We start from the raw sequence: 10,827 nt of genomic DNA on the forward strand, positions 1-10,827 counted from the left end.
AGTATTCCATTTTGTCTAAATGTCCATCAACTGATGATGGATAAAGAAATTGTGGTTTATATACACAAAAACAGTCTCTTTAACAAATGGTGCTGGGAGAACTGGATAGCAACATGCAGAAGAATGAATCTAGACCACTTTCTTACACCATTCACAAAAATAAACTCAAAATGGATAAAGGACCTGAATGTGAGACAGGAAACCATCAAAACCCTAGAGGGGAAAGCAGGAAAAAACCTCTCTGACCTCAGCCGCAGCAATTTCTTACTTGACACATCTCCAAAGGGAAGGGAATTAAAAGCAAAAATGAACTATTGGGACCTCATGAAGATAAAAAGCTTCTGCACTGAAAAGGAAAAAATCCACAAAACTAATAGGCAACGGATGAAATGGGAAAAGATATTTGCAAATGACATATTGGACAATGGGCTAGTATCCAAAATCTATAAAGAACTCACCAAACTCCACACCTAAAAAATAAATAATCTAGTGAAGACATGGGCAGAAGACATGAATAGACACTTCTCTAAAGGAGACATTCAGGGGCGCCTACGTGGCTCAGTCGGTTAAGCGTCCGACTCCGGCTCAGGTCATGATCTTGCAGTGTGTGAGTTCAGGCCCCGCATCGGGCTCTGTGCTGACAGCTCAGAGCCTGGAGACTGTTTCAGATTCTGTGTCTCCCTCTCTCTCTAATCCTCCCCCGTTCATGCTCTGTCTCTCTCTGTCTCAAAAAATAAACGTTAAAATTAAAAAAAAGAAAAAAAAAAGAAGACATTCAGATGGCCAACAGGCACATGAAAAGATGCTCAATGTCACTCCTCATCAGGGAAATACAAATCAAAACCACACTGAGATACCATCTCACGCCAGTCAGAGTGGCTAAAATAAATAAATCAGGAGACTATAGATGCTGGCGAGGATGTGGAGAAACGGGAACCCTCTTGCACTGTTGGTGGGAATGCAAATTGGTGCAGCCACTCTGGATAACAGTGTGGGGGTTCCTCAAAAAATTAAAAGTAGATCTACCCTGTGACCCAGCAATAGTGTTCCTAGGAATTTACCCAAGGGATACAGGAGTGCTGATGCATAGGGGCACTTGTACCCCAATGTTTATAGCAGCACTTTCAACAACAGCCAAATTATGGAAAGAGCTAAATGTCCATCAACTGATGAATGGATAAAGAAGTTGTGGTTTATATATACAATGGAATACTACATGGCAATGTGAAAGAATGAAATCTGGCCTTTTTTAGCAATGTGGATGAAACTGAAGAGTGTTATGCTCAGTGAAATAAGTCATACAGAGAAAGACAGATACCATATGTTTTCACTCTTATGTGGATCCTGAGAAAGTTAGCAGAAGACCTTGGGGGAGGGGAAAGGGAAAAAAAGTTACAGAGAGGGAATGAGGGAAACCTTAAAAACTGAGAATAAACTGAGGGTTGATGGGGGGTGGGAGGGAGGGAAAAGAGGGTGATGGGCATTGAGGAGGGCACCTGTTGGGATGAGCACTGGGTATTGTATGGAAACCAATTTGACAATAAATTTCATATTTAAAAAAAAGAACCTAGAAACAGGGCTTTCTGGAGAGATTAAATGTTGTAGTTTTATATAATATTCATATACATGAATATGAATATTTACATTATAAAGTGATTAAAAATACAAAAGTCTTGTTAAAGAAAGTTTTAATCAATACTCTATCATCCCTCAAAAAATGTCTCACTTTTTAAAATTAAATTTTAGTTAGTTAACATACAGTGCAATATTGGCAACAGGAGTATATTTCAGTGATTCATCACTTACAAACATTTAGTGTTCATTACAAAAAGTGCCCTCCTTAATATCTATCATGCATCTAGCTAATCTCCCACCTATCTCCCTTAATCAACTCTCAGATTGTTCTCTATCATTATGAGTCTCTTATGGTTTGTTTCCCTCCCTTCCCACATGTCCATCAGTTTTGTTTCTTAAATTTCACATGAGTGAAATAACATGGTATTTGTCTTTCTCTGATTGACTTATTTGGCTTAGCATAATACATTCTAACTCCATCCACGACATTGCAGATGCCAAGATTTCATTCTTTTTGATGGTTGAGTAATATCCCATTATGTATAATATAATATATATATCTATACCACATCTTCACATCTTCTTTTTCCGTTTATCAGTCGATGGATATCAGAGCTCTCTTCATAGTTTGGCTATTGATGATAATGCTGCTATAAACATTGGGGTGCATATACCCCTTCATATCTGTATCGTTGTAACCTTTGGGGAAATACCTAATAGCACAATTGCTGGATCATAGGGTAGTTCTATTTTTAACTTTTTGAGGAACCTATATACTATTCTCCAGAGTAGCTACACCAGTTTTAATTCTGATTAAAAGTGCAAGAGTGTCCTCCTTTTTTGGTGTTCTCATAAACAACCTTTGTGTCTAGTGTTGTTAATTTTAGGAATTTAGGTGTGAGATGGAATATCATTGTGGTTTTGATTTGTATTTGCCTGATGATGAGTGATGTTGAGTATCTTTTCATATATCCGTTAGCCATCTGGATGTCTTCTTTGGGAAAGTGTCTATTTATGTCTTCTGTCCATTTCTTTACTGGATTTTTGTGCGTGTGTGTGCTGAGTTTGATAAGTTGTTTATAGATTTTGGATAGTAACCCTTTATCAGATATGTCATTTATCTTCCCCCATTCTGTTAGCTGCCTTTTAGTTTTGTTGTTTCCTTTGCTGTGCAGAAGCTTTTTATCTTGATGAAGTCCCAATAGTCTGTGCTTGCTTTTGTTTTCTTTAAGTGACATGACTAGTAAGAAGTTGCTGTGACTGAGGTCACAGAGGTTGCTGCCTGTGTTCCCCTCTAGAATTTTGATAGTTTCCTGTTTCACATTTAGGTCTTTCATCCATTTTGAATTTACTTTTGTGTGTGGTGTAAGAAAGTGGTCCAGGTTTATTCTTCTGCATGTTGCTGTCATTTTCCCAACACCATTTCCTGAAGAGACCTTTTTTCTATTGGATATTTTTTTCCTGCTTTGTAAAACATTAGTTGACCATATAGTTGTGGGTCCATTTCTATTCTGTTCCATTGATCTATGTGTCAGTATTTGTGCCAGTATCATACTGCATTTTGTTTTAAAAAATTTTAATGCTTATTTATTTTTGAGAGAGAGAGAGAGAGAGAGAGAATTGAAGCAGGCTTCAGGCTCCGAGCTGTCAGCACAGAGCCCGACACAGAACATGAACTTATGGACTGCAAGATCATGACCTGAGCTGAAGTTGGACGCTTAACTGACTGAGCCATCCAGGCACCCCCACCCCAATACTGTCTTGATGACTACAGCTTTGAAGTATAGCTTAAAATTTGGAATTGTGATGCCTCAAGTTTTCTGTTTTTCAGGATTACTTTGACTATTCAGGGTCTTTTGTGGTTCCATACAAATTTTAGGATTGTTTGTTCTAGCTCTGTGAAGAATGCTGTTGGTATTTTGATATGTATTGCATTAAATGTCTAGATTGCTTTGGATAGTATAGACATTTTACCAAGGTTTTCTCTTCCAATGCATGAGCATGGAATGCTTTTCCATTTCTTTGTGTCCTCTTCAGTTTCTTTCATAAGTGTTCTATAGTTTTCAGAGTACAGACCTTTTCCTTTTTAGTTAGGATCAGCCCTGCAGCCCAGGAATAATTCCCACTTGATCATGGTGAATAATTCTTTTAATGTACTGTTGAATTCTATTTGCTAGTATCTTGTTGAGAATTTTTGCAAACATGTTTATCAGAGATATTGGCCTGTAATTCTCCTTTTTAGAGGTGTCTTTGTTCAGTTTTGGAATCAAGGTAATCCTGGATTTCTAGAATCAGTTTGGAAGTTTTTCTTATATTTCTATTTTTTGGAAAAGTTTGAGAAGAATAGGTGTCAACTCTACTTTAAATGTCTTGTAGAATTCCCTTAGGAAGCCATTTGGCCCAGGACTCTTGTTTGTTGGGAGAATTTTATTATTGATTCAATTTTTGCTGGTTATGGGCCTGTTCAAATTTTCTTTTTATTCCTGTTTCGGTTTTGGAAATTTGTAAGTTTGTAGGAATTTGTCCATTTCTTCCAGATTATCCAGTTTGCTGGCATTTAATTTTTCATAGTATTCTTATGTAATTGTATTTCTATGTTGTTGGTTATGATCTGTCCTCTTTCATTTATGATTTTATCTAATTGGGTCCTTTGTCTTTTCTTTTTAATAAGCCTGGCTAAGGCTTCATCAATTTTGTTTATTCTTTCCAAAAACTATCTCTTAGTTTCATTGATCTGTTCTACTGGGTTTTTGTTGTTGTTTTTGTTGTTTCTATATTGTTTATGTCTGCTCTAATCTTCCATTGCTGTAAGTGGGGTGTTAAAATTCCCCACTATTTTTTATAAAGAGAACAAATCCACACCTTTATTTATTTACTTTTCAGTTAGTTTAAATCCTCGAGGGATACAGCATCACACAGATTCTGTCGCCAATGGCTTTAGCAGGAAAATTGCTTTGGAATTTTGCATGAACAATACCACTGTTTCCATGAGCACGAGTTACTTTTCCCCAGATTACTCTGGTTTTATTCAGTTTGCCACCAGGAGTTACTGTGTTGTTCTTTGCTTTGTACACATAAGTACATCTCTTTCCTAGATGGAATTCAGTTTCATAAACACCTTCAATTTTAAGAAGAGCTGTGTGCGCCCTCTGGTTCCAGAGACCCCGTTTATAGCCAGCAAAAATGGCTTTGTATCACAGCCTTCCAGACGTATTTGTCATTTCAGGAGTCCTGTTCCCAGAAGGCCTCCAAAGTTTCCAAGATGGCAGAAAGAGAAAGGCCAAAATTCCCTACTATTATTGTATTATTATCAATGAGTTTCTTTATGTTTGTTATTAATCGATTTATATATTTTGGTGGACCAAGTTGGGGCATAAGTATTTACAATCGTTAGATCTTCTTGATGGATAGACCCCTTAATTATGATATAATGCCTTCTTCATCTCTTGTTATAGTCTTTGTTTTAAAATCTAGTTTGTCTAAGTATGGCTACTCCAGCTTTCTTCTGACCTCCATTATCATGAAAGATGGTTTTCCATCCCCTCACTTTCAATCTGCAGGTATCTTTAGGTCTAAAATGAGTCTTTTGTAGGCAGCATAGAGATGGATTTTATTTCTTTTTTTTCATCCATTCTGATATCCTATGTCTTTTGATTGGAGCACTTAGTCCATTTACATTCAGAGTGATTATTGAAAGATAGGAATTTAGTGCCATTGAGTTACTTGTAGAGTTGGTGTTTCTGGTGATGTTCTCTGGTCCCTTGTAGTGTTTGTTGCTTTGGTCTTTTTTTGTTTTCTTTCTTCCACTCAAAGAGTGCCCCTTAAAGTTCTTGCAAGGCTGGTTTGGTGGCCATAAACTCCTTTAGTTTTGTTTCTCTGGGAAACCCTTTATCTCTCCTTCTATTCTGAATTACAGCCTTGTTGGATAAAGAATTCTTGTCTGCATATTTTTCCCATTCATCCCATTGAATATTTCCGGCCACTCCCTTCTGGCCTGTCATGTTTCTGTGGACAGGTCTGCTACTAATATTATGTGTCTGCCATTGCAGGTTAAATACCTTTTTTCCCTAGCTTCTTACAAAATTTTCTCTTTATCTTTGTATTTTGCAAGTTTCACTATGATACGTCATGGTGTAAACCCATTTCTGTTGATTTTTAGGACTTGGATACCTGTTTCCTTACCCAAATTAAGGAAGTTCTCAGCTAAAATTTGTTCAAACCTTCTCATTTTTCCTGCACTTCTTCTGGGTCTCCTATGATATGGATATTGTTTTGCTTTATGGAATCCCTGAGTTCTCTAAGTCTCCCTTCATGATCTAATAGTCTTCTTTCTCTCTCCTTTTCAGCTTCATCATTTTCCATAATTTTATCTTCTATATCACCTAGTCTCTCCTCTGCTTCTCCAATCCCCATTGTGACTTTATCCAGTCAGTTTTACATCTCAGTTATAGCAAAAAAAAGTCTCCTTTTAAAAGTATTTTTATTCCCTTAGTGAAATAGTTTTGAGTTAAGAAATTTTAAGAATGCAATACACTTTATCTAGTCAATAATAGTGTTTAATATATCTAGGAGATATAGAAAAACTTTCAGGAATTATGTAAGCAGTCATAGGCTAGGAGTTAACTACATACAGATATTTTTGCAAGTAGGCCAGGCCTATAAAAAATACTAGCCTTAAATTTTTACTATTTTTTCTTGTTCTGTCTCTCCTACTCATAAGTGAATGTTTTCTATTTTCTTAAGAATCATCTTCAATATAGGATCTTTGAGAATTCTGGTTGTGTTAGATGGGACCAAAGGCAGTGAGAGATATTTGTTGGTGTTGGTCATTTTAAGTTGAATACTCCTTATTTGGTCTGAATTTTATATTAAATATTTTCTTTGCTCAAATAAAATGGAAAACTAAAAATCTTAAAGTGTGCAATATTCTTTCCATGTGTATTTATATGTAGATGTATAGGTCTTTGTGTAGGTCTTAGACGTGTATTTTCATTTTATTTGTGCTGGAGAGTGTTTAAAATGCAATTTATTAAAATATGCCATTATTTGCCTAATGGTTTTATAAAAATGCCACAATTGTTGTTTTACACATCAGGAAAATGGTCCTCGACTGCAATATAAAAACAAAAATCTGTACATCTTTTTCATCTCAATGAGTTTCATGGTAGTAGCTGACTTATGCCCCTTTATCTTTTTATTTAGTGAATGTCAGTGAATGTTGGCATAACAGGATGACAATTTGATTGTTACAGCCTCATTGAATTACTTTTCATGATATTTAGATAACAAATGCCATTTTTTAATAAGTTGATATTTCAAAATAATGTTCTTTACTTTCTCATTTTATTTTATTTTTTTTAATATATGAAATTTATTGTCAAATTGGTTTCCATACAACACCCAGTGCTCATCCCAAAAGGTGCCCTCCTCAATACCCATCACCCACCCTCCTCTCCCTCCCACCCCCCATCAACCCTCTACTTTCTCATTTTAAAATGTGTGTGTGTTCTTGTGTGTGTGTGTGTGTGTATGTGTTTTGATTTTAAAATTTTCTGCTGCTATCTTTGATACAGCTGCCAATGACCTCTCATTCACTTTACTGTTTCTTTAATACCTCACCCATCACAAATGAAGAAATGCAAATTTTAAATTCAGCTAGAGATACAAATATCCACAAAACAGACTTCTTTCAATACATAGAGGGTCTTATGGTGTTGTAATATCATTGTACTTTATTGCCTAACCTCCAATGAAATACCAGAACTCAATATGAAAAATGAAAGGGTACTCAAAGCTCATTTTGTACTGTAGGGGGCTCTTTTTGCAGCATCTAAGTTACTCTCCAGGAGTTAGTCACTTAGGTAAGGGCAGTAACTTTTTTAGTGTTGAGCCTCTCTAAAAACCTACCAAGTAGTAACTGAGTGACTGTAAGTATTTTAAAATTAACATACTGGGGGCGCATGGGTGGCTCAGTTAGTTAAGCATCCGACTTCGGCTCAGGTCATGATCTTGCAGTTTGTGGGTTTGAGCCCTACATCAGGCTCTGTGCTGAAAGCTCAGAGTCTGGAGCCTGCTTCGATTCTGTGCCTCCCTCTCTCTCTGCTCCTCCCCCACTTGCACTCTGTCTCTGTCTCTCAAAAATGAATAAAGGTTAAAAAAAATTTTTAAATAAAGAATACAGTAAAAATCAAATATAAAAGTAAAGCAAGAGGGAAAACCAACAAACTCAAAATTTGTATAAATCACTTAGCACTGTCCCATATTCCTAGTAAGTGCTCAAAACGGATATCTATTTAGGGGCACCTGGGTGGCTCAGTTGGTTAGGCATCCAACTTCAACTCAGGTCATGATCTTACAGATTGTAAGTTTGAACCCTGCATCGAGATCTGTGCGGACAGCTCAGAGCCTGGATCCTGCTTCAGATTCAGTTCTCCCTCTCTCTCTGCCCCTCCCCCACTATCACTCTGTCTCTCTGTCAAAAATAAATAAACATTAAAAATATTTTAAATTAACATACTGTATTAGGGTACATAGCTTTAGTTAATTCTCTTAGCAATCCTGTGAGGTAAGTTTCTGTTCCCATTTTGCAGATGAATAAATTAAAACTCGGAAAGATTAAACACATTGCCCAAGATCCTTGAACTAGTAAGAGAGAGCTGAGAGCCCAACATTGTCCTCCTACCACAAAGCCTGTGTTTACTTTTTTACTCTGTGATGTCTCCCAGTAATGTTAACACTGCATTTTAGAAAGCTAAATTTTAACTTAAAGCCTTTAAACATATACCCCTTTCAAAATTGCTTTCATGTTTACTCAGGAAAGTCATTGGATATACATGAATATTTGCCTCCCATTCACTCAGTATTTCCTAGAAAAAAATCCCAACTATCTTATTCTACAGTGAAACACTCCACTGCTATTTTGAGAAAATACTTATTGCATTGAATAGTTGGAATGCTTCACAGAGTAAAATACCAGTTCTTTTTGCTCCAGCTGTAGCTAGATTTCAAATGTCAGGTTGAGTCATTTCTCTATACTCTGGAAGAATGTGAAACAGTAGGGAATATTTTGAGATGCCAGACACATACAATGTGGCATCTGGACCAAGGGGAGTGATACAGGTCAGTGCCTAGCAGATGGCATAATGAGCTGAGAGGCTACTGGCAGATGGACTTGACAATTTGGGCAAAGCAAAAGAGCTTTTGGCTACTAACACAAAGCACAAGGAAGGCACTAAAGGAGTCTACTCCCTTCTGATGAGGATGCCAACTTGGATTTAGCAGCTGATATGGTGAGTATGAGGCCTACAAAAGATAGTAAAGTGATATTCTTTTCTAGGTATGGTATGGAAAAGGCAGTTAATGTAAGCAGAGAGTATTTGAGGTTTTTGGTTAACCAAACTCTTATGCATGATGCAGGGGGCATATTTTTAATGTACTCTAATACTTTTAAGTTGTCATGGTCAAGTATGAATTTATGAGCTGCTTATTAATACTATAAAGTTACACTTGAATCTTTACTATAGCCTTCATAAGTTAAGCAAATTAACTCTAATTATATATTTTATATTTTATGTTAGTAAAATGAGATATTCACATCACTTGAAACAATGGTAGTAAGTAGGTTTTCTAAGCTAGATTTTTGCTCTAGGACTACTCAGATCAAGGTAGTAATTTTTGTATGTGTGATAGTCCATCAATCTAAAAAGATGATGAAACTATTAAACAACCAATAGTAGAGCATTCAGATGTTTTCCCCCGTAGTGATGATTAATTTGCATCATTTCTGTCTAACTCTTTTGTCCATCTGTAACATATGCTATATTGAATAATTGATGGGCAATTTCTGGCTTAAAATATATATGGGTTTTAGTCCCTGATGAAGTCTTTCCTAACTTGCTGTAAAAATATAATGAATCCACAGAAAATGATAAGAACACACAGAGCTAAAGATAAAAACAAACAAAACAAAGAGAAAATGTCAGTATCTGCGGTAATGAGACTAGACTAAGAAACTAGCAAAAGTTTGTCTCATGAAAGTAAGATGACTAGGGGGTTATATAGATGAGATTATGTAATTCTACACCATAGCCCATAGCTCAGAGTCCCAAGATCTATACTAACCAGAACTGTAGACAACCATATCTCTACTGTGAAGGTGCTTCTTTATATGCTATCCATCTTTCTATGTTCATTGAGATATAGCAACTCCCAGAAATATGACTGGATAGGCAATTGGTAGTAGCATAATTTATTCTAGGAACATGTGAGGCCCACAAATAAACCACTATAGCTAGGTCCTGGACATTATAAATTTTCATAGTACACTATGGAACAAGGTTGCATGTGGAGAAAAGCTACCGAATTAAAGCAAAACTATGTTAAGCACATGACAGCTGAAGCAAATGGGGCTAAAATATGTGGACATTAACTTCTCCTCTAACTATGGACCAAAAAAGCTATTCAGCCATTCTTTGGGTTGGCAAAGACTGAGACCAAAGGCAAACAACTCATTGGTTCTGTTGCCAAATATTTTGTTTGAAGAGAACTTGCTTCATTTGAAAATGAGTTAAGAGAAAAATCTTTTCACATGGGCTACCAAAAATTCAGAGAAAACAGGGGAATGGAACATAAAATTCAAAAGTTAATATCACAGCAATTGAGTTCCTCCAAGATCCAGAAAAAAATATCTTATAATTCTTTGACATACTAAACATAGTGGGGGGAAAAATATTTTGAAGGTACAAAAGCACAAAGTCATATGGGCAACATTCTGAGATATATAGGCAATAAAAATAGGTGAAAAGGGAGATGAGCAAGATAAAGAAGAATATCAATAAACTAAAAATGTAATAGAAGATCAGGAAATTTAAAATGCATATTTGAGTTATTAAGAAGAAGAAATATAATGTAGAATATCAAATTAGTAATGTGGGATAAAAATTTAGGAAGTTTTACTAGAGCCCCAAGGAAAGGAAAAAGGATGAATATGAGAGGGAAAATGGTATCTATGGAAAAAATAGAGATCTAGTCTATGAATAATTGGTATATCTGAGGAACAAATATCACAGAAATTATAATACAAAATATAGTGGAAGACAACTTTCCTGAATTGAAGAAATACCTGTGTACATACTTTGAGACATCTTAATAACTTCCACACAAAAATACTGAAAAGAAACCCATACCCAAATATATTGTGGTTAAATTCTTACATTATAAGGAAACTTTAAAGTGCTGCAGGCATCTGGAAAG

The 10,827-nt window shown here is 35.9% G+C and overlaps 1 pseudogene; it reads right to left on the reverse strand.

The window, feature by feature from the left end:
* Positions 1 to 4,463: 4,463 nt before the first annotated feature.
* Positions 4,464 to 4,796, reverse strand: LOC145713938 (large ribosomal subunit protein eL33 pseudogene; annotated as a pseudogene).
* Between the last annotated feature and the right edge of the window lie 6,031 nt (positions 4,797 to 10,827).

Source organism: Panthera onca, chromosome X (assembly GCF_046562875.1).
Source record: "Panthera onca isolate mPanOnc1 chromosome X, mPanOnc1 haplotype 2, whole genome shotgun sequence".
NCBI classification, from domain to species: Eukaryota; Metazoa; Chordata; class Mammalia; order Carnivora; family Felidae; genus Panthera; species Panthera onca.